The sequence below is a fragment of the Bos mutus genome, chromosome 14 (genome assembly GCF_027580195.1).
Source record: "Bos mutus isolate GX-2022 chromosome 14, NWIPB_WYAK_1.1, whole genome shotgun sequence".
NCBI classification, from domain to species: Eukaryota; Metazoa; Chordata; class Mammalia; order Artiodactyla; family Bovidae; genus Bos; species Bos mutus.
Window position 1 is genome coordinate 67,840,094 of NC_091630.1, and position 22,741 is coordinate 67,862,834.

Consider the following 22,741-nt stretch of genomic DNA (forward strand, 5'->3'; position numbering starts at 1 on the left):
AAATATGTATTAATACAAGGTATATATGAGTAAAACTACAAAATTATGACGAATAAAATGAAGAGCTAAACAAGTAGATACTTCATTATCATCCATAAGGAGAAAATATTGTCTAGTTGTCAGTTCTTCCCAACTTAATCTATTAGATTCAACACAAACTCAGTTGAAATTCCAGCAAGTTATTTTGTGGATATTGCCAAACATATTCCAAAGTTTAAATAGATTAGCAAAAGACCCAAAATAGCCAAAGCAACATTGAGGAGGAAAAACTGGAGGACTGACAATACTCAGCTTAAAGAATTATAAAGCTTTAATAATCAAGGACTTTCCTGGTGGCTCAGATGGTAAAGCGTCTGTCTGCAATGCGGGAGACCCGGGTTCGATCCCTGGGTCGGGAAGATCCCCTAGAGAAGGAAATGGCAGTCCACTCTAGTACTATTGCCTGGAAAATCCCAAGGACAGAGGAGCCTGGTAGGCTACAGTTCATGGGGTTGCAAAGAGTTGGACACGACTGAGCGACTTCACTTAAACTTATATAATCAAGACAGTGTGTTACTGATGAAAGGATAGAGAACAGAATAGAGAGCCCAGAAATAGACCCACATAAATCTAGTCAACAGATCTTTGGCAAAGAAACAAAGGCAATACAATGGGTTAAAAGAACAGTTGTTTCAACAAACAGTGCTGGAGCAACTGTCCATATACAAAAAAAAAAAAAAAATCTGGACACAAAAACTTGCATCCTTCTCAAAAATGAACTCAAAATGAAGTACAGACCTAAATGTAAACTGCAAAACTGTAAAACTAGAAGATAACATATGAGAAAACCTAGATGACTTTGAATAAGGCAATCACTTTTTATTCAGTTCAGTTCAGTCGCTCAGTTGTATCTGACTCTGCAACCCCATGAATTGCAGCACGCCAGGCCTCCCTGTCCATCACCAACTCCCGGAGTTCACTCAAACTCATGTCCATCGAGTCAGTGATGCCATCCAGCCATCTCATCCTCTGTCGTCCCCTTCTCCTCCTGCCCCCAATCCCTCCCAGCATCAGAGTCTTTTCCAATGAGTCAACTCTTCACATGAAGTGGCCAAAGTACTGGAGTTTCAGCTTTAGCATCAGTCCTTCCAAAGAACACCCAGGACTGATATCCTTTAGAATGGACTGGTTGGATCTCCTTGCAGTCCAAGGGACTCTCAAGAGTCTTCTCCAACACTTTTTATTATATAATACCAAACACAGGATCTATGAAAGAAATATTGATAAGTTGGAATTTTAATTCAAAATTTCTACTCTATAAAAGACAATATTAAGAGAATGAGAAGAAACAAAACACAGACTAAGAGAAATACTTGCTAAAGACCCTTCTGATAATGGACTATTGCCCAATATGTACATACAACTCTTAAAATTCAACAATTAAAAAAGACACAACTGCCTAATTCAAGATGGGTCCAAAACCTTAAAAGACATCTCACCAAAAAGACACTCAGATGGCAAATATACACATAAAAAGATGTTCCACATCATATGTCATTAGGGAAATGGAAATTAATACAGCAATAACATATCCACTACATAACTACCCGGATGGCCAAAATCCAAAACAATGAAACACCAAATGCTGATGGGGATGTGAAGCAACAGGAATTATCTGTCATTGCTGTTGGGAATGCAAAATGACACAGCTACTTTGGAAGACAAGTTGTCTGTTCCTTACAAAACTAAGCATGCTCTTATATGATGCAGGAATAGTGTTACCTGGTGCTTACTCAAAGGAGTTGAAAACTTAGGTAGACACAAAAACTTGCACACAAATGTGTTTGGCAGCCTTGTTTACCAACTCCAAACTGGAAATAACCAAGATGTCTTTCTTTAGGTGAACAGATAAATAAACGGTGGTACATGAAGACAATGGTATATTATTCAGTACTGAAGAAACATGAACTATCAAATCGTGAAAAGATATGGAGGAAACTTGAATGCATATTACTATGTGAAAGAAGTCAATCTGAAAAGGCTCAGTTCAGTTCAGTCACTCAGTCATGTCTGATTCTTTGTGACCCCATGGACTGAAGCATGCCAGGCCTCCCTGTCCATCACCAACTCCTGAAGTTTACTCAAACTCATGTCCATTGAGTCGGTGATGCCATCCAACCATCATCCCATTACCATCCAACCGTCTCATCCTCTCTTGTCCCCTTCTCCTCCCGCCTTCAATCTTTCCCAGCATCAGGGTCTTTTCAAATGAGTCAGCTCTTCACATCAGGTGGCCAAAGTATTGGAGTTTCAGCTTCAGCATCAGTCCTTCCAATGAATATTCAGGACTGATTTCCTTTAGGATGGACTGGTTGGATCTCCTTGCTGTCCAAGGGACTCTCAAGAATCTTCTCCAATATCACAATTCAAAAGCATAAATTCTTTGGCACTCAGCTTTCTTTATAGTCCAACTCTCACATCCATATATGACTACTGGAAAAACCATAGCCTTGACTAGACACACCTTTGTTGGCAAAGTAATGTCTCTGCTTTTTAATATGCTGTCTAGTTTGGGCTACATACTATATAATTCCAACTGTGTGATTCTAGAAAAGGCAAAACGATAGTAAAATGATCAGAGGTTGCCAGGATTAAGGTTGGTGGAGGAATGCAGTATTTTTAAGAGTAAAAATACTTTGTATGATACTATAATGTTTGATACATGTCATTACACATTTATTCAAACCCATAGAATATACCCAGTGGAATAAACCCAATACAAACAGTAACAGACTATTTTTGGGGGGCTCCAAAATCACTGAAGATGGTGACTGCAGCCATGAAATTAAAAGATGCTTATTCCTTGGAAGAAAAGCTATGACCAACCTAGACAGCATATTAAAAAGCAGAGACATTACTTTGTCAACAAAGGTCCATCTAGTCAAAGCTGTGGTTTTTCCAGTAGTCATGTATGGATGTAAGAGTTGGATTATAAACTATCTTCTCAATATTGCTGTGAACCTTATACTTCTTTAAAAACTTAGCTTGATTAAACAGAGAAGTATTATCCTGAACTACTTCCCTATTTCAGAAATATTGTTGTTCTTGGTTAGTCACTAAGTCGTGTCTGACCCCTTGAAACGCCCTGGCCTGTAGCCTGCCAGGCTCCTCTGTTCATGAGATTTCCTAAGCAGAAATACTGGAGTGTGTTCCATTTCTTTCTCCAACCCAAATCTGCATATCCTGCATTGCAGGTGGATTCTTTACCACTGAGACACCAGAGAAGCCCCAGAGAGAGATTAACCTGGGCCAAATAAGCTCTGAGGTAATAACCTTACCATGAACTAGGTATGAGTCTTCTGTGACTCCTGCTTACCACTTTATAGCCTTATAATAAGTGGTGATGGCAACCCACTCCAGTACTCTTGCCTGGAAAATCCCATGGACAGAGGAGCCTGGTAGGCTGCAGTCCATGGGGTCGCTAAGAGTCGGGCACGACTGAGCGACTTCACTTTCACTTTTCACTTTCATGCATTGGAGAAGGAAATGGCAACCCACTCCAGTGTTCTTGCCTGGAGAATCCCAGGGATGGGGGAGCCTGGTGGGCTGCTGTCTATGGGGTCGCACAGAGTCGGACACAACTGAAGTGACTTAGCAGCAGCAGCAGCAAGTGGTGATGAGGCTTCCCAGGTGGCACTAGTGGTAAAGAACTCACCTGCCAATGTAGGAGACATAAGAGACATGGGTTCGATCCCTGGGTCAGGAAGATCCCCAGGAGGAGTGCATGGCAACCCACTCCAGTATTCTTGCCCGGAGAATCCCATGGGCAGAGGAGCCTGGCAGGCTACAGTCCACAGCATTGCAAAGAGTCAGACATGACTGAAGTGACTGAGCACAGAGCACACACAGTCAGTGGTGACACATCTTGACTTAAATAGTAAACTAATAATTAATCAAATTCCTTGGATCTTTTTTTCCATTCCAGCTCTAGTTAATTGAAGCTTTCTCCTCTATTTGTGCAACTAGTTAGTTACTTGAAGGACATGACATATATAACTAGTAAAATGAAGGACGTGACATAGGATTCAGCTAACTTTCAGCTTTTTTGAAGTCATCCCATCATTCTGATCTATGAGGAACTTAGAAAATTATTATTCTGTTTTTTTTAATAAAACCATAGTTTCTATTTTCTCATCCTCATCCATTTTGTGTCAACAGCAAATATGAGGCTTAACCAGATGTCTATTTCTTTATTCAAATAATAGAAAATGAGATGTAAGAGATTGATGACAGTTTGATATGTTACTTTACTTAGTCCTGTCCAGAACCATTTTCATTCCAATAAAATAAATTTTGTAAAAACAATACTTTAAAGATGAAGGAATGGATCTTGTTAGAGCACTACTGTCAACATATAATGAGTCTATTTAGAACTGCAATTTTTTTTTTTTTCCAGAAGGGATTTAAGGTAACTTGTATAATATAGAGCAAGATGGAATAGGCTAAAATTAGGAGTAAACTAATAAAGAGAAACAAGGCAGGAGATCTAAGAATAGCAATGATGAAACTTAATGTGCATATTATAAATACTCACGCTCCAAAAATTATTTTATAAGAATTGGCAACTAAAAGGAAAATGTTAAAACACTGCCTTTTACATAGTTCACAGGACTGATCAGCTACAAATGGATTAGTTCTATTCTTATTGCTGAGAGCAGACGGGTCTTTCTCCCCACGATCCTCAAGAAGAGTACAATATGTGATGTAAAGATTGATGTGTTCAACAACACCTCTCAGTAGACTCAGCGATGAGTACCACGAGCAGTTTCTTGCAGTAACCCTCAATCCAGTTTAATGCTCTCCCTTCAAGACACCATTCTGTAAAAGGGCAAGGCAGTGAGAACAGTGCCCGCAGGAACTGATTGGGTACAGTCAGGTTGTGCTTAAATTGATTGAGCTAATCTGGGGGTATATTTCAGCTTGTTTAGTGGAATGGTGGGGATGGAATATCCATCAGGCTATTCTTGGTTGTATCCTTTGTCAGATAAAGCTCTGAGGCTGTATCCCTCAGAGCTCTGGATAAATCTCAGGCAGCAATGCATCCCATGTTACAATAGCTGACAAACATTTGAAAGTCAGTTTTATTCTGTGTAGCTAGCTGAAAACAGACCCACATACCTAGTCAGTAACTGAGCTCAGGGCTGGGCTGACATAAGCCTTACTAGTCAATTTCTAGGAAGACAAAATGGCTGAGCAGAGTGGAATGGAATACCTTTGCTTTAAAAACTCATTTGCAGGAAAATCTGTCTGGTGTCAGCCCGGAGCTGTCCCCTGTTCAGAGGGGCCCAGGTGTTCACAGCACAGATGACAGCATTAGGAGGTCTTGGTAGTAACGGGGCAAATGGCACACTTCCCAGCTTACAAAGATCCCTGTTCTGTGTTGGACCATTTTATTAGCACAAGCCCTTCGACAGCATCAACTTCTTAGCATCCTGGGAATTTGATCTTCTGGTTTTCTGGTGCCAAACACTCTGCAGCTTTAATTTTCTTCCTCATGTAGCTCAGAGTTTCTTATCTGTGAAGCTAAGGAAACTGCCCTCTCTGGCTCTCCCTGAGTGACCTATCTTATCTTACAAGGTTTTAGACACACACAGTGATAACCCTTTTTTTGGCAGAGCAGTGGGAGGCATGGGGAGGAAGGGTTAGGCAGGAATGTGTGCTCCTCCCTTGCTCTGCACTAACATGTCCCTAGGAAACTTGCTGACAAACCTAAACAGCATATTAAAAAGCAGAGATGTTACTTTGGTGACAAAGGCCCATCTAGTCAAAGCTATGGTTTTCCCAGTAGTCATGTATGGATGTGAAAGTTGGGCTATAGTTGGCTGAGTGCTGAAGAATTGATGCTTTTGAACTGTGGTGTTGGAGAAGACTCTTGAGAGTCCCTTGGACTGCAAGGAGAGCCAACCAGTCCATCCTAAAGGAAATCAGTCCTGAATATTCATTGGAAGGACTGATGCTGAAGCTGAAGCTCCAATCCTTTGGCCACCTGATGTGAAAAACTGACTCATTGGAAAAGACCCTGATGCTGGGCAAGACAGAAGGCCAGAGGAGAAGGGGATGACAGAGGATGAGATGGTTGGATGGCATCACTGACTCGATGGACATGAGTTTGAGCAAGCTCCAGGAGTTAGTTGGTGATGGACAGGGAAGCCTGATGTGCGGCAGTCCGTGGGTCACAAAGAATCGGACACGACTGAGTGACTGAACTGAACTGAACTGAGGGACCTTTCACTATCAAGTTGTGCAGTCAGTACATTCAATTAGAGGATCCAAGGAAATGAGAAGGTGTTTTTAAGAGACTGGCTAGCAGCTTTGAAATCTCAAACCACTCTCTGCAAATAGGCACCAACTCTGCCCAACACATCAAGACAAGGCATCGTTGACAAGTCAGGTGGGGTTGCCTCTCACTAGTTGTGGGACTTGGGAAAGTCAGTCAGTTATTCTGTTTTCTCAGTTCTAAATGAAGACAATGATACTTTTTCTCAGGATTGTTTTGGGGATTTGTTATTAATATACAAGTAAAATGCCCTCATGGTATTGTGGCTGTCATTGTCTCTATTTTTATCAAGGTATTTCATAAATTTTAACCCATCTCCTTTTTCCATTTCATCTTGAATTTCTAAAACCAAGGTGAAACAAAATCTATATTTACTTTCAATGTTAGTATTTTCTTTTCAAAAACTGTATTAATTGATAGTATATCTTTCATTTAATAGCTTCACAGAAATGAGGACTATTATAAAGATAGGTAGATAAATATGTACATAAAGATATCACTTTTCTTATTGCTTCAAACTATATTTGTTCCTATAAAATTCATAATTAATTCATAAGTGCATAATTAAATCAACAAAGGAAGCAGTGTGCTTTAGGGGAGAGTAAGGACAAACTTTGGAATTAGGCTAGATTTGAATATTGTTTCTTACCATTTGAGCAGGAAAAGTACTCTGTTGCTTAATCTCTGAGTCTCAATATTCTCATCTATAAAGTGGAAAAATAATACATAAAAGGTCCGTCTAGTTAAGGCTATGGTTTTTCCAGTGGTCATGTATGGATCTGAGAGTTGGACTGTGAAGAAAGCTGAGCACTGAAGAATTGATGTTTTGAACTGTGGCGTTGGAGAAGACTCTTGAGAGTCCCTTGGACTGCAAGGAGATTCAACCGGTCCATTCTAAAGGAGATCAGTCCTGGGTGTTCACTGGAGGGACTGATGCTAAACCTGAAATTCCAATACTTTGGCCACCTCATGTGAGGAGTTGACTCATTGGAAAAGACTCTGATGTTGGGAGGGATTGGGGGCAGGAGGAGAAGGGGACAACAGAGGATGAGATGGCTGTATGGCATCACTGACTCGACGGACATGAGTCTGAGTGAACTCTGGGAGTTGGTGATGGATAGGGAGGCCTGGTGTGCTGCGATTCATGGGGTCACAAAGAGTCAGACATGACTGAACGACTGAACTGAACTGAATAAGAGTTAAAATAGCATCCAGTTAGGGTTGGCACATAGTAGGTATTCAGTGCATGACTATACCTTTTCAGATAGGAATGTGCTAAATTTTATGGGGGTCATAAAGATGAATAGAAGAAAAGAAAACTGTAATTTATGATTTTCTATTTTCACTTAGGCTCTGTGGTTGATATTTTATGTGTGTGTATCTTAATTTTCCTGAAAATATGTTGGGAAGTTTTTAATATTCCCATTTAACAGATTTAGAAATTATGTCTCAGAGAATTTAAACATCTTATTCAATGTCAGTTCTTGCCCTGAAGGAGCTTATATTTTAATTGGAGACAAGAGTCATATGTGTCTGAAGAGCAAAATTGGTGTACAAAATAAAAGAAGAATTAAAAAGGGCGATATAGTACCTACACTTGAATAAATACAGACAATAAGCACCAGGAATTTAGAAGGAGAAATCTTCCTAGGTTAAAGTGTTTATCAATTAGGAAAGCTGTCTTATGCTGCAGTAACAAACAACTCACAAACCTAGTAGTTAAAGCAGCAAAGTTTAGTCTTAGCTCATGGCCCTCACAGGTCAGACACAGCATAGCTACCTAGGAAAACAGGCTGATGTAGATACTGTTGCCTTTGATCTTGTTGGCAACTGTGCCAAAGTGGTAAAAGAGCTCCAGAGTCTTATAATTAATTAAACTAATTAAATGCTTGGCCATTGACTGCTGTGGTCCAGATCACTTCCACTTTCAAGTCATTGGACAGAACTAGTCATGTCACCTTTGAAAACATAAGGGGACCAGAAAGCCTAATTCCATTCTATGCCTGAGAAGAGGGGGATCTGGAAGTATTTGGTAAGTAGCAGTATTTCTTGAGCTCCAAAATCACTGAGGACAGTGACTGCAGAAATGAAATTAAAAGATGCTTGCTCCTTGGAAGGAACCTATGACAAACCTAGACAGCATATTAAAAAGCAGAGACATCACTTTACGAACAAAGGTCCATATGGTCAAAGTTATGATTTTTCCAATAGTCATGTATGGATGTGAGAGTTGGACCATAAAGAAGACTGAGTGCCGAGGAACTGATGCCTTCAAATTATGGTGCTGGAGAAGACGCTTGAGAGTCCCCTGGACTATGTGGAGATCAAGCCAGTCAATCCTAAAGGAAATCAACCCTGAATATTCACTGGAAGGACTAATGTTGAAGCTCCAACCAAAGTGGTCACCTGATGGGAAGAACCGATTCATTGGAAAAGACCCTGATGCTGGGAAAGATTGAAGGCAATAGGAGAAGGGGGTGGCAGAGGTTGAGATGGTTAGACAGCATCACTGACTCAATGGACATGAGTTTGAGCAAACTCTGAGAGACAGTGGAAGACAGAGAAGCCTGGCATGCTGCAGTCCATGGGGTCGCAAAGAGTCGGACACAACTTAGCAATTGAACAGTAACAACAAAAGTAGTAATTAACACCATGAGATTCTTACAAGAGTCTAATGTAATCTATTTTTCAATGATTATTACAAATCAACAATTTTAAATACCATATTTTCTAAGCACTAGTTTTGGTTAAAAATTGCACTACTGATAAGGATGTGTGTGAATTTTCACATGTATATGAGCCTATTACTTAAGTCCACTACCTGCACACTGGAGATTATTTGTTTACAGTCATCAGTGCTGATTCCTTTCAAACATTTATTAAGCACCTGCTGGTGGAAGCTGTACTTGTTGGTAGAAACTATACTATTCAAAACTCTGCTTCTTAATCTTCTCCTCTGAGAAGACATTACATACCAGGTACTTGTTTATCCAAAAAAAAAAAAAAAAAAAATTATTGAGTAGTTGTTATTTACATGCCACATTTACAGGGCACCCTTTGAAAGACAAAGCAATACACAATAATTCTAGGGCAACTTTTTCAGCATCTACCACTCATGTGGTTGCCTAGACCAGAAGCTAGAAAATCGCTCTTTACATCCCCCACTTCCTTACTATATATACCATTAGTCATCAAGCTTCTGTCTGTGGGGTCGCAAAGACTCAGACATAACTTGGTGACTGAACAACAAAGACAACTGCACATTGAAATCACCTGAATATTTTAAAAAATACTGCCATTTAGGTTCCATCCCTTTTGTAATTGGTTTTAAAAAATGCTTGATCATTGGGGAAGGGGGTGGTGGTGTTTGTAAGCTTCCAGCTGACTCACATGCTATCAAATTTGACATCTAAGAGGTCTTAGTTCTTTCTAGTAATCTTCATTCCTACTGGCCAGTTTTGGTGGAAACCCTTCTAATCTCTAAAGTGGATTAATTCAACAATCTTCTATCTGGTCTCCCTGCCTCAGCCTGGATTAGGAGCCCCAGTATTGTGTTCTCATTATGCCCAGGGCATGTATACAGTCTGCATTATTATTGCCTCTTTATCATCCTTTTCCTCTGTTAGACTGTGAGCATCTTGAGGGTAGCAACTAAGATTTATTATATGCTTGACTTCTAGTTCAGGATATGGCATACAAAATATGCTAAATAAATGTTTGCTAAATGAATACAAATGAGTGAATGTTCAGTGAATCCTGGGCATTTAACTAGTACAAAGATGAATAAGAGGATCTCCATAAAAGTGTTCATAGTTTGGTGGGGGAAATTGACATAAAAACACAATGCCATATGAGAAAGGCCTATAACAGATGAATAAGTTGTTTCTCAAGTATGGGAAATAAATAGGATAGCAAGAAATACTGCCAAAATAATCCTAATTGCTATACTGCTACTCCATAATTTGCTCCCAACAATAAGTTTATTAAAAAAAAAGAAAGGTGGAGAGGAATTGAGAATAGACTATGGGGATGGTTTCATATTTCTAGTCTTTTTACACAGTCTTTCATGACTTGCTGGTTCCCAGATCATTTTACTGACCATTTCTTTTGTATCTGTATGTCCAGAGGGCCCTAGAGGACCCACACACTTCCACAACCATCTGAGAAATCATACAGGCCAGTGGCAAATGCCTGTACAAATGATTGTATCTCAGCTCTGAACCACCTTTCCAGAGTCTATTCTGTGATGCTGAGTTGAAACTACAAACTCAGTGTTCCCTTTGCCAGCTGACTTCCTTTAAGATTCTGACAGTAGGGGGCACTAGTGATGGAAAGGCAGAAGTTTGGAGACAAGGAACTTGATCCTCCTTGCCCAGCTTGCCTTGCCCTTTACTGTTACCATGGCAACAGTACTCAACTCCTGCAGCATTAGTGGGCCTTCTTTTTTTTTCACACTCTGAACTAGATTCCTTAGTGATTCTTCCCATTGTGTAGATATCTGTCCCAGGGAAGGCTTCTGATTGGCTGAGGGGGTCATATGCCCATCCCTTGGGCCAATCACTTTTTGCAGGGAGAATCATAAAAAATTTCCCACTGTAGTCAGGAATAAGGTTTGCCTGTTATTGGAAGCGGAGAAGGTGATGGCACCCCACTCCAGTACTCTTACCTGGAAAAGCCCATGGACGGAGGGGCCTAGTGGGCTACAATCCATGGGGTCACTAGGCGTCGGACACGACTGAGCGACTTCACTTTATTTTTTCACTTTCATGCATTGGAGAAGGGAATGGCAACCCACTCCAGTGTTCTTGCCTGGAGAATCCCAGGGACGGGGGAGCCTGGTGTGCTGCCGTCTATGGGGTCACACAGGGTCGGACACGACTGAAGCGCTTGGCAGCAGTTATTGGAAGAAGAATCATGGAAAAGGGTACTGGAGCAACAAAAATATAAGCTACTACAGTTGACAATAAGGTTAAAGAGGAAAAACAATTATCAACTTTTGAGGAGTCTTAGGTATTGAGTAAGCTACTAGTCTCAAAGTAGCCATGCTTCCCCTTTCCAACAGAACAGCAGGCTCCTCTTGCTAACACTCCATTTTATTACCATACTATGTCTCTAGCAGCTCCCAGACATACTCGAATTGACACAGGTTCTAGACCCTACGGTCCTGTTGGGGTCTGATACACGGAGGCATGTTTCACATGCTAAGAGAGTAAAGAGCCGTGAATAAACAACTGTTTGCTGGAGTTTAGAAAGGCTTTAAAGATTTCATTTGACTAAATCCTAAAAAGTCAGTAAGGATTTAGCAGGCGAGGAAGGAGAAACAGGAGTCCAGACGATATTCTGGGTTATGAAAATAGCAAGTGCAGAGATGAGTGGAGGCATGAAAAGGCATAATGGGTTTTGGAGGATCATTTCGTGTGGCTGAGCATGTACGGGGGTGGGGGGTGATACGTCTGGAAAGACAGATTGTGGACAGATTGTGATGAGCCTGGGATGCCATCAAATCTCTTGGAAAACATCTGCTTTCCATGTGCTGGCCAAAGCGACAACCATTTTCACACATGCTGCTCCCTGATACATGTGCCTGGAATCAGTTTGCTTCAAAGGGTGCAGTCCAGTGAGACGATACCTGGGAGTTGAAGAGGGTAGGAATTCGAATGATGTTTTCAAATTTGTTAACCTGAGCACATTTCAGATTTCAGTAAAATACCTTCAAGCTGTTACAAAGTACAGAGAGTTTTTCCTCCTTCGTGTTTCTGTACCTGCGCGCTTTCTTGCCCACCGCTGAGTCAAACTCCGGGTAGCCCCAGAAATGGAAGCAGAAAGTCGGGCTGGGAAATCAGGTAAGAGAAGAAACCTGCCGGAGGCTGACTCACCTCAAAATTGAAATATGTAAACAGAGTCTAGCTGCGATGGAATCATTGAAGTACAAATAGCTGTAGGCATTGAAACAATCTAACAAGGGTAAAAATGATGCTGAGGCATATACATTATTTCCCACTAAAAAATAGAGGACAAGGCAGAGGAAAGAAAAATCAGGTATTTAGAAATGTGTTTGGGGAAATTTATTACAACCTCCACACTAGTCCATATCTTTCTGAACCTACTGACAGCTGATTGCCCCAGGCTGGATTTACAACTGTTTATCATTATCTTCACCCAACTTTTGTGATTAATTAATTATATGTTTGCCTGGTAGTGCCATGGGTATGGGAAGCAGAGATGGGGTAAGCGTTAAGGATTAAAAGCTATTTGCAAACTCAAAATTGCCAGAGATAAATGTTGCAGAGACGGCAAAAGTGACTTGGAAACAGTCGTGACCTCAGGACTCTGCAGGCTTGGCTACTTGTAAATTGCAGGATCGACAGCAGAGTGACCAGTTCATCCTGGTTTTTCCTGAACTTTTCTGGTTTTAAAATGGAAAGCTCTGCTTTCACAGTGCTCCTAGTTCCAAGCAAATGGGAGAGTTGGTCACCCTAGGGAAGGCTGGTGATCTAATTGGCCGTAATGTAATAAGCCCTGTGAGGCAGGCCAGTGGTGTGGGAAGAGTGAGGGCAGCCCCAGGAAATGCAGTAGAGATGTGAGGGTCAGCTAAATTGGAGGCACAGAGGCTGGACCACAGACCATCCATCACCTCCAATCAAACCCATAATTTGAAGATTTACCAAATCACTTACCCTTCACTCAGATGTTGAGAAATTTCAAGCCAATGCAGGTTAAAAAGTTTTAATCCTTTTATAAAATTTGATATATTTATAGAAAGTATGTGTCTTGGGAGTAAAACTCTGTAATAAGGTTAATGAGAAGAGAAGCAACACAAATCTGTTTTCATCACTGTTAACATAGCTTAAATCACAACACAGGAGGGAACAGCTGCTCTGGAAGGCAGCCTAGGAGCAGATCAGCAGAAGCTGATTATCTATTAATGAGAAGGTTTTAGCGATGAGCCCTGGTGGAAAACCCACCAGACTCAATTCTGAAAGCCATCTACTGAAGAGGAGGTGTATATGAATCATTTGATTGATGTAAAAAAAATTCAAAACAGATTCTTCCCAGCACTCTAGAGGCTGCCATGCACCACTGCTCTCTTATCTGTTTATGTTCAGGAAATAGGATACTTCAGTAAGTAAATGTGTGGAGTATTTAATTAAACTCACGGCTGGGCTCTGTGTGTGAGGCTGGTCCTCATTCAGGGATTACTGGACTGTTGCATTGTTCCTTCTCTTTTATTTCCCTTCATCCTGGTGCTTCTATCTTCAGCTCAGTATCAGCAGGAGCTATGGAGCATCAGGGTAAGTATGTTAGCATTATCTAATTGAGCTTACTTTTAGATAAAGAAACTGAGGTTCAGAGAGCTTAAGTCACTTTTCTAAGGACTTCTAGCTTGGAGAACTATGATTTAAACCCATGTCCTGGGTGACTCCTTAGTGGATGCTTATAATCACTTATGTAATAGAACATAAATGTATTTAGCAAAAACTAACTATGGTATACAATAATAGTTCTCAAAATTTGTCTTCAGACCAGCATCATTAGCAAAACCTGAGAACTTGTCAGAAACGCACGTTTTCAGGCCTTACCGCAGACTCAGCTGAATCAGAATCTTTGAGAATGAGGCCCAGGAAGCCCTCTGAGTGATTCAAATGGACACTAAGGTTTATGAACCACTAGTGTATAGGCTGTATGCTGCGCACTAGGATTTAAAAGGAAAAAAATAGGTTCCCTGACATCTGGGAGTTCAGTGTCTAACAGAGGAGATAAGCATACAAAGAGAACCATAATCATACTTACTAGGGTACTGTAAGTACAGTGAGAAAATAGGCATAGAAAATCAGGAAAAGAAAGATGAGGACAACTAATCCAGATGGGGCAAGTGATGCTGGGACAGGCTGTGAACACACAAAAAAGCTCTGGTCATAGTGACAAGCAGGAGAGAGTATTCTGGGCAAGGGAACAGCATAAAAAAAGAAAGAAATGATGGGCATCTGTGAAAAAGTAGTTACTCTGGGGATGCTGGAGTGTGAGGTGTGATGAAGGAGGCAGTGATGGGTTCACAGAGTGGGCCGTGGGCTGCCCTCTGTCATTCTGCTACCTGACCTACCACTTGCTGAAGCTCAGGAGGTTGGCTTCTTGACAGCTTGGCTTGGAGATTTTATAGTCATTTGTCACTCTGGCATTTATGACTGCCCTATGGTCCCAGATGAGGGGCACCATATATCACAAAGGCTCATTCTTCATGAGCTATTGAGCTCCCAGTAATTCGTGCATATTATTTATACCCCGCATTCTTTTCTCCTCCCTTCTTGTGAGGTCCCCCATGCCACAGCCATCACCTAGTAGACGTCAAGCTGTCCAGTGGATGAAGTGTTGTTTGACAAAGACTCAGCAGCTGGGGATGCACTTGCAGTTTATGTCATGAATTCTTACTCAATTCTTTGTTCTTCACATCATCTATCAGTGAATAATGTACCCATCATAGGTCTTCAGTCTGTATTTCCAGATCAGTATTTCAGCATGGACATGGCTGTATTTGAGTGCTTAAAATAAAATAACGGTGCTACATTCACTCTAGCGTAGTGCAGAGAATGTGAGGTTGGGAATGAGGCTGGGGATCTAGCCCCGACCCTGTGCTTCCCAGTTATGTCCATAAATCACATTTGAGGGTCCACTTATTTAATTTTGTGCAACCTTGATTTTTATTATCTGTGATGTTGGGTTGCTGTAGAATTAAATGATATAGTATTGGTACCTGGAACTCAGTAGATGGTATTCCTTTCCTTATCATTATGTATATCTGGTTGGCAGTATTGGCGAGATTGCCTATTCAAAATGCCTAACATCAAGACTGGGCAGAGACTTCCTTTCTCTTTTTCTAGATATTCTGTTTCTGTGGATTTTCTGTGTTCTCTCCTACCCAAACCTTGAGGTATAACCAGGGCTAAGCTGTTAAGCATGCATGGCTTAAGTCTTCTCTCTGGTAAAATAGAGTGGCTGACCTTTGTAAATGGTTTTTCAGACTAGTTTTCATCCAGGAAACCCTTTGTTCCAGTAAATCTGAGCAGAAGCAACATCCTTACTAGTAACCCAACCTCTGCTCATCACCCCCAAGTATTACAGTTGCATGCATGGACCTGGAGAAAACAAGGGCTCTACTGGGAGGACGATACCTTATCTTGAACCCAAACTATCTCCACCTCTGCCTTCTCCATCTTAATTGATGACAAACCAAAGTTTATGTTACGAAAGTCAAAAAGCTTGATGTTATCTTTGACTTTTTTTTTTTCACATCCCAAATTTATTTTCTTCCAGGAAGTACTGTTTACATAAAAGTTACAACCAGAATATGTTTGCTTTGTACTCTTTCTACTGTCACCACCTAGGCTGAGCCTGCACCATCTCTTGTTCAGGTAATGAACAGTAGTATCAAATTGGTCCCCACTTCTAGGGGCAACTCCCTTTGCAGTCACAGTGATACCATTGAAATGAGCCAAATCGGGTCACTCCTCTGCTCAGAGCTCTGCACTGGCCCCTGCTTTACTCAAATAAAATTCAGAGCCCCCAGCCAGCTAGTTCCTCATACACTAGTCCCCTTTGCCTCTCTGACTTCATGTTCTCCCACACCTCCATTACCTGCAGCCACATCAGGCTCTTAACTCACCAGGCTGACTCTTACCTTTGCGCCTTTGCCATGGCTGTTCCCTCTGCTTGAAGGCACTTCCCCAGATGCTACAGACTGAAGGATATTCCCTCCAAAATCCTATGTTAGAGCCCTTAAAAAAAAAAAAAAAGAAACCAAACCCTAACCCTTAGTTTGACTGTATTAGGAGACAGGGTCTTTAGGAGGTATTTAACATGAAATGAAGTTGAAAAGGCAGGACTCTAATGAGATAGAACACTTTTCACTTTCATGCATTGGAGAAGGAAATGGCAACCCACTCCAGTATTCTTGCCTGGAGAATCCCAGGGACAGAGGAGCCTAGTGGGCTGCCGTCTATGGGATCGCACAGAGTCGGACACGACTGAAGCGACTTAGCAGCAGCAGCAGCAGCAGCATGGCCTTATAAGAAGAGGAAGAACCTCTCTTTCTCTGTCTGCTATGAGAGGGTACAATGAGCAGGCAGCCATATGCAAACCAGGAAGACAGTCTTCCACAGAAACTGAATCAGCTGATACCTTGATCTTGGACTTCCCAGCCTCCAAAACTGAGAAAGAAATTTCTGTTGTTTAAACAACCCACACTATGATATTTAGTTATGGTGGCCTGAACAAACTAAGGCATCAGACTGACACAAGTCTAACTTCCCCACACCTTCACCAAGTTCTCAAATGCCATCTCTTCAAAGAATCCCACCACAATATTCTATCAACATTGAGATGCTGGAATTTTCAGTTTCTCTTACTCTGCTCTTATGTTTGAACATTCCTTGTTTAAACAGTGTATCATTTTCTAACCCATGATGTAATTCACATATTATGTCTACTGTTTATTGTTGGACTAACCTACTAGGAACTAAAAAGGCTCTTGATGAAAGTGAAAGTGGAGAGTGAAAAATTTGGCTTAAAGCTCAACATTCAGAAAATGAAGATCATGGCATCTGGTCCCATCACTTCATGGCAAATAGATGGGGAAACAGTGTCAGACTTTATTTTTGTGGGCTCCAAAATCACTGCAGATGGTGAGTGCAGCCATGAAATTAAAAGATGCTTACTCCTTGGAAAGAAAGTTATGAGCAACCTAGACAGCATATTGAAAAGCACAGACATTACTTTGCCAACAAAGGTCTGTCTAGTCAAGGCTATGGTTTTTCCAGTGGTCATGTATGGATGCGACAGTTGGACTGTGAAGAAAGCTGAGCGCCGAAGAATTGATGCTTTTGAACTGTAGTGTTGGAAAAGACTCTTGAGAGTCCCTTGGACTGCAAGGAGATCCAACCAGTCGATTCTAAAGGAGATCAGCCCTGGGTGTTCTTTGGAAGGAATGATGCTAAAGCTGAAACTCCAGTACTTTGGCCACGTCATGCAAAGAGTTGACTCATTGGAAAAGACTCTGATGCTGGGAGGGATTGGGGGCAGGAGGAAAAGGGGATGACAGAGGATGAGATGGCTGGATGGCATCACCGACTTGATGGACGTGAGTCTGAGTGAACTCCAGGAGTTGGTGATGAATTGCGTGCTGTGATTTATGGGGTCGCAAAGAGTCGGACACGACTGAGCGATTGAACTGAACTGAACCTACTAGGATGTGTATTCTTTGAGACATCTTCTTTGCTTCCAGCCTTTGAAAAGACACTGATGCTGGGAAAGATTGAAGGCAGGAGGAGAAGGGGATGACAGAGGATGAGATGGTTGGATGGTATCACTGACTCAATGGACATGAGTTTGAGTAAACTCTGGGAGTTGGTGATGGACATGGAGGCCTGGTGTGCTGCAGTCCCTGGGGTCGCAAAGAGTTGGACATGACTGAGCAACTGAACTGAACTGATGTCCAAAAAACCTAGAACAGTGCCCAGCACAGAGTAGGTGCATAATAAATATGTGCAGAGCAAGCAAATAGATGGAAAAATAACTATATTTCTTAGCTGTATGAGCTTGGCAAGTTGTTGATCTATCTAAGCTTCATCTCTAACTTCAGTTGATTACTATGATAATTAAATAAGTAAAATTTGAGTTAAGATAGAGCAACTGCTTGTCTTTTTCATCATCATATGCCAGTGTCTGAGACATAATAGTTCTCGAAACAAGAGTTAGGTGCTTAATGCAGTGCTTGACAAATGGTAAGTGCTCATCAAATAATGATTGTGATTTTGGCTGAATGAAATGTCTGCTGTTAATCGTTGTCTTTATCTCATTCTTGAGAGCTGGCCTGGATTAGGAGGAAAAATCCTGGAAGTCTTTCTATCCTCTTTGCCCACAGGTTTTTAGCCGCAGCCACACTTGTCTCTTCTGAGTAGCAAATGTACTTTTCTGTATCCTGTTTTAGTGCTTTCTACAATGTTGTACTTGTGACTGGAAATGTTCTTCATCTTTTTTCCATCCTCCACCTGATAAAAACTTCCATTGTGTATATCAAGGTGATTCCTATTCAACTTCCAGAGTCTCGCTCAAACATCACTTCACAGGAAACTTTCCCTAAGACTCCGGTGTGGGCCAGGGCTTTTCATAATCTGATTAGTAGCACCCTTAACTTTTTAGGAGAATTTATATCCAAATTGCTCAGCACAGTGTCTAGTATTCAGTAGTTTTTCAACAAATATGCATTCAGGTATAAAGGATATTATTTATCACCAGGTACTTGATATCCATAATTTAATTTGATATTTTATAGTAGACATTGAAATTATCTCTAATATAAATATAGTGCTACTCATGTCTGACTCTTTGCAACCCCATGAACTGTAGCCTACCAAGGCTTCTCTGTCCATGGAATTTTCCAGGCAAGAATACTGAAGTGGGCCGTCATTTCCTACTCTAGGGAATCTTCTTGACCCAGGGATTGAACCTGCATCTCTTGCATTGGCAGGCGGTTCTTTACCACTATGCCACCTGGCCAGGTGAATATACAGATAAAGCAGGCTCAAACAGGTTAGACAACTCCCTCAAAGCTACACATAGCTAACAAGTTTTAGTCAAGGTTGAACTTAGTTCTCTTCAACTCGAGAAAAAAATACTCTTCCTGCTACAAGGGACTTGCTCCTGAGATTCCTCAAGCCAACTTATCAATTCTTTTCCTTTAGTGAACATAAAAAAGTAAAAATACATCTTCCCCCGACTGACTCTTTGCCCCCAAAGTTCCCTACATCCTTAATGATCCTAGAGCCATAATGCCATTCTAGAAAGTTCTTGGTCCTGGCCAGCTATTTCCCTCTTCAAGGTTTTTTAAAGATATATGTCTGTATAATCTATTCAATTCTAAACTTCCTCATCTCATTAAGTGGCACCCTAATCAAGCTGATAATATAGAAGACGTCCTCCATTCCTTCTTTACTTCTTTGTCCCAAACAATCCATATGTAATGTTTTCTGTGCTTCTACCATATATGTCTCAAGTCCATCATTTTTCTCCAGTACTCTGTAGTGTGCTAATTGTGCCCTCTCATAGCTCTAATACTTTCCAATATATTTTTTTTTCCTCAGTTGGTAAACAGAAGCTATCCATTCCAGAAACAAAGAGTGTAACATAGTATAGGGGCTTATGGGGTTGTTGAAAGAGCTGTGGAGTGGGGGCAGACGCCAGAGCAATGGAAACTGAAGGTCAGAGAAGACAGCACTGAAGACCTCAGCCTGCAGGACAAAATCTGGTGGGTTTTCTAAGTTTGTCTGAAAGTTGTCATCATCATTCTGGGAAAGTCTGAGAAGCTCCCCAAGAGTCTTAATCAATAGCCATGAAATGGGTAGTTTTCAGGACTTGGCTGGGAGTTCTGTGATGCCCACATGTGCACATTCATCTGCTGCCTTCACCTCGAGAGAACAAAGCTTCTAATTCACCTCCACTTTACAGATATCACATATTTTGCATTCCTTGGCAAAATGTAGCCCAGGATCAAACATGGGAGGTGATGCTGAGAAACAGAATCAGGAGCCCTAGAAGGACATGGTGGTGGCACTCAGTTGACAACAGATAGCCTGTCCCACTATTTGCTACACAGCAGCTAAATTTGTCTTTAAACTCTAAAAACAGAATATTTTATAACCATTCTCAAAATAGTTCAATGGCTTCCTCTGATGATAAAACCCAAACTTGCCCCCATGACCTACAAAGCTCACTTGACCTTTCTCCTGCCACCTCTTCAATTTCATCTCATTCCACAAGTTGAACCATTATATTCACTGGTTTTCATTCCGGTTCTTCAACATGCCAATTTCTTACCTCAGAATTCTTATATTCTTATATCTACTCTCCCTTCTGCCCAGAATGTCTTTCTCCTTGATTTTCACATTCCTTTTATCTCAGCACTTTGAACAGCCCTTTCCGAGTTCTCCCCAGTGCCCCTTTTTCTTTCAGTGCATTTATTGCCATCTGCTTTTATCTTTTCTGTTTGTTTAGTTAGTGTCTGCTACACTCATTGGAATGCAAGCTCAGTGAGAGCAAGTACCGTATTATCAGGGGGCTAGTTCTCAGTCCCGATTCAGTTATCAGTTATCCTTTTAGAACACAGCTCATCATGGGTGAGTTCACTGCCTCAAAAAATCAGAGAACATCAGTTTCTTTGGTGCCCAAGAGCCTGCATTGTACCAGCCTCACTAGAAGTGCGAGAGAGATAAGGACAAAGTCTCTGAGTGCAATGCTTAACAGTTTCAGTACATGCCAAGCAAAGTGTTTTAATACAACCTGAACTATGCATCTTTCTGCTGTGGATGTTCTATAACCTGTCTCTCCTCTCATCCCTTGGAAGAGCCAGAAATCTCATATTAATTTCAGTTCAGTTCAGTTCAATTCAGTTGCTCAGTTGTGTTCAACTCTTTGTGACCCCATGGACTGCAGCACACCAGGCTTCCCTGTCCATCACCAACTCTCGGAGTAAGTTCAAACTAATGTCTATCAAGTCAGTGATGCCATCCAACCTTCTCATCTTCTGTCATCCCCTTCCCCTCCTGCTTTCAATCTTTCCCAGCATCAGGGTCTTTTCCAATGAGTCAGTTGTTCGTGTTAGGTGGCCAAAGTATTGGAGTTTCAGCTTCAGCTGGATGAATGAATATTCCAGTGAATATTCAGGACTGATTTCCTTTAGGATGGACTGGTTTGATATTAATTTGATTAATTATAATTTTACCCTCCTTTCCAAATCTGTCAAATCATCTTCATTAATCAGCACTCAATTTAAATGCACTCAGATTCATTTATATTTTTTCTGTGCATCCACAGCTCTTGGTTATTATTACTTTGTATATGTGATTGATGCCTCCACTAGATTATGTGTTACTTGAGAACAGAGATTCTCTCTGGCTCCTCCTTTTTATCTCCAGTGGTGGGTATAGGGAACACACTCAGGAAACATTTACTGAATTGCATTGAATTCCTTCTAAAAGCAAAAGTGAAGTGAAGTCACTCAGTCGTGTCTGACTCTTTGTGACCCCATGGACTGTAGCCTATCATGCTCCTCTGTCCATGGGTTTTTCCAGCCAAGAATACTGGAGTGGGTTGCCATTTCCTTCTTCAAGAAAGAGGTTTTCATTAGTTTTGTCTGGAAGTGAAAGTAGCATCCTACTCTCTGTGACCTCATGGACTGTAGAATCCATGGATTCTCTAGGCCAGAATACTGGAGTGGGTAGCCTTTCCCTTCTCCAGGGGATCTTCCCAACCCAGGGATTGAACCCAGGTCTCCCACATTACAGACAGATTTTTTTTTTTTTTTACCAGCTGAGCCACCAGGGAAGCCCAAGAATACTGGAGTGGGCAGTCTATTCCTTTTCCAGGGGATCTTCCTGACCCAGGAATCGAACCAGAGCAGGCAAATTCTTTGCCAGCTGAGCTACCAGGGAAGCCTTCCAAAAGCAAAGTGCTGGGTAAATCCCACTTAATTACAGAATCCTGGAGATGACTTAGCTAAACTGCTAATAGATTCATAATGCAGAACGCCAACTTTCTCTTCTGATTAATGGTATTTTCCAACCATTTATCTCCTCTTTCTGTTTGCCCCTGTACAGTGTTCTCTTGACCTCCACATTATGCAAGCACGCATGCTACCTCCTGTTCCCAGTGAATTCTCTTAAACAGGACACATTTCATCCACTTCTGACTTTCTGGCACTAACTCTTTTCTATAAACCTGATGGGCTGTATCACATTCAAATATTTGTATGAAAGCATCATTTACCTGTCCCTTCAAAGTGTAATTGGTGCTAATTAGCAAATAAATCAAACTGAATTTTCCATTAAACATGCTTTCATTAGGGTCAGTATTTACTTGTTTGCATTTAGTAGAGGAAAACATCAACAAGAAGCATTAGCAACTATTTTTCCTCTTAAGATGAAAATAAATAAGCATTTGTTAACATGGACAGAGAAGTATTTTTTAAGTTTTAAAATAATAACATATCCTGATATTGTATAAAGGGAAGAACCCAAGACTGAAAGTAGGAAGTAATAGTACCAATAGCAACTATTAAATATTATGTGCCAAATAATACAATAAATTCTTTCTGAGCTCACAATATTGCATGGCAAGTGATTTTATCCATTTTCCAGATTAAGAAAATGATTTTAATAAGAATTAAATAACTTGACCAAAGTCACAGAGATCATTTGTAAACCAGGTAATGTAGGCCTTAAATCTTGGTCAGTTTGATTCCATAGTTGAAGCTTTATGTCTGTCTCTCTGCAGCATTCTAGACCTCATTTGGTCTTAACAATGGATTGTGTTTTGTATAACAATTCTTTGTCTCATCCTGTTTCATACTCTAGTGTCTTGACTTTGGCTTAACCTGTG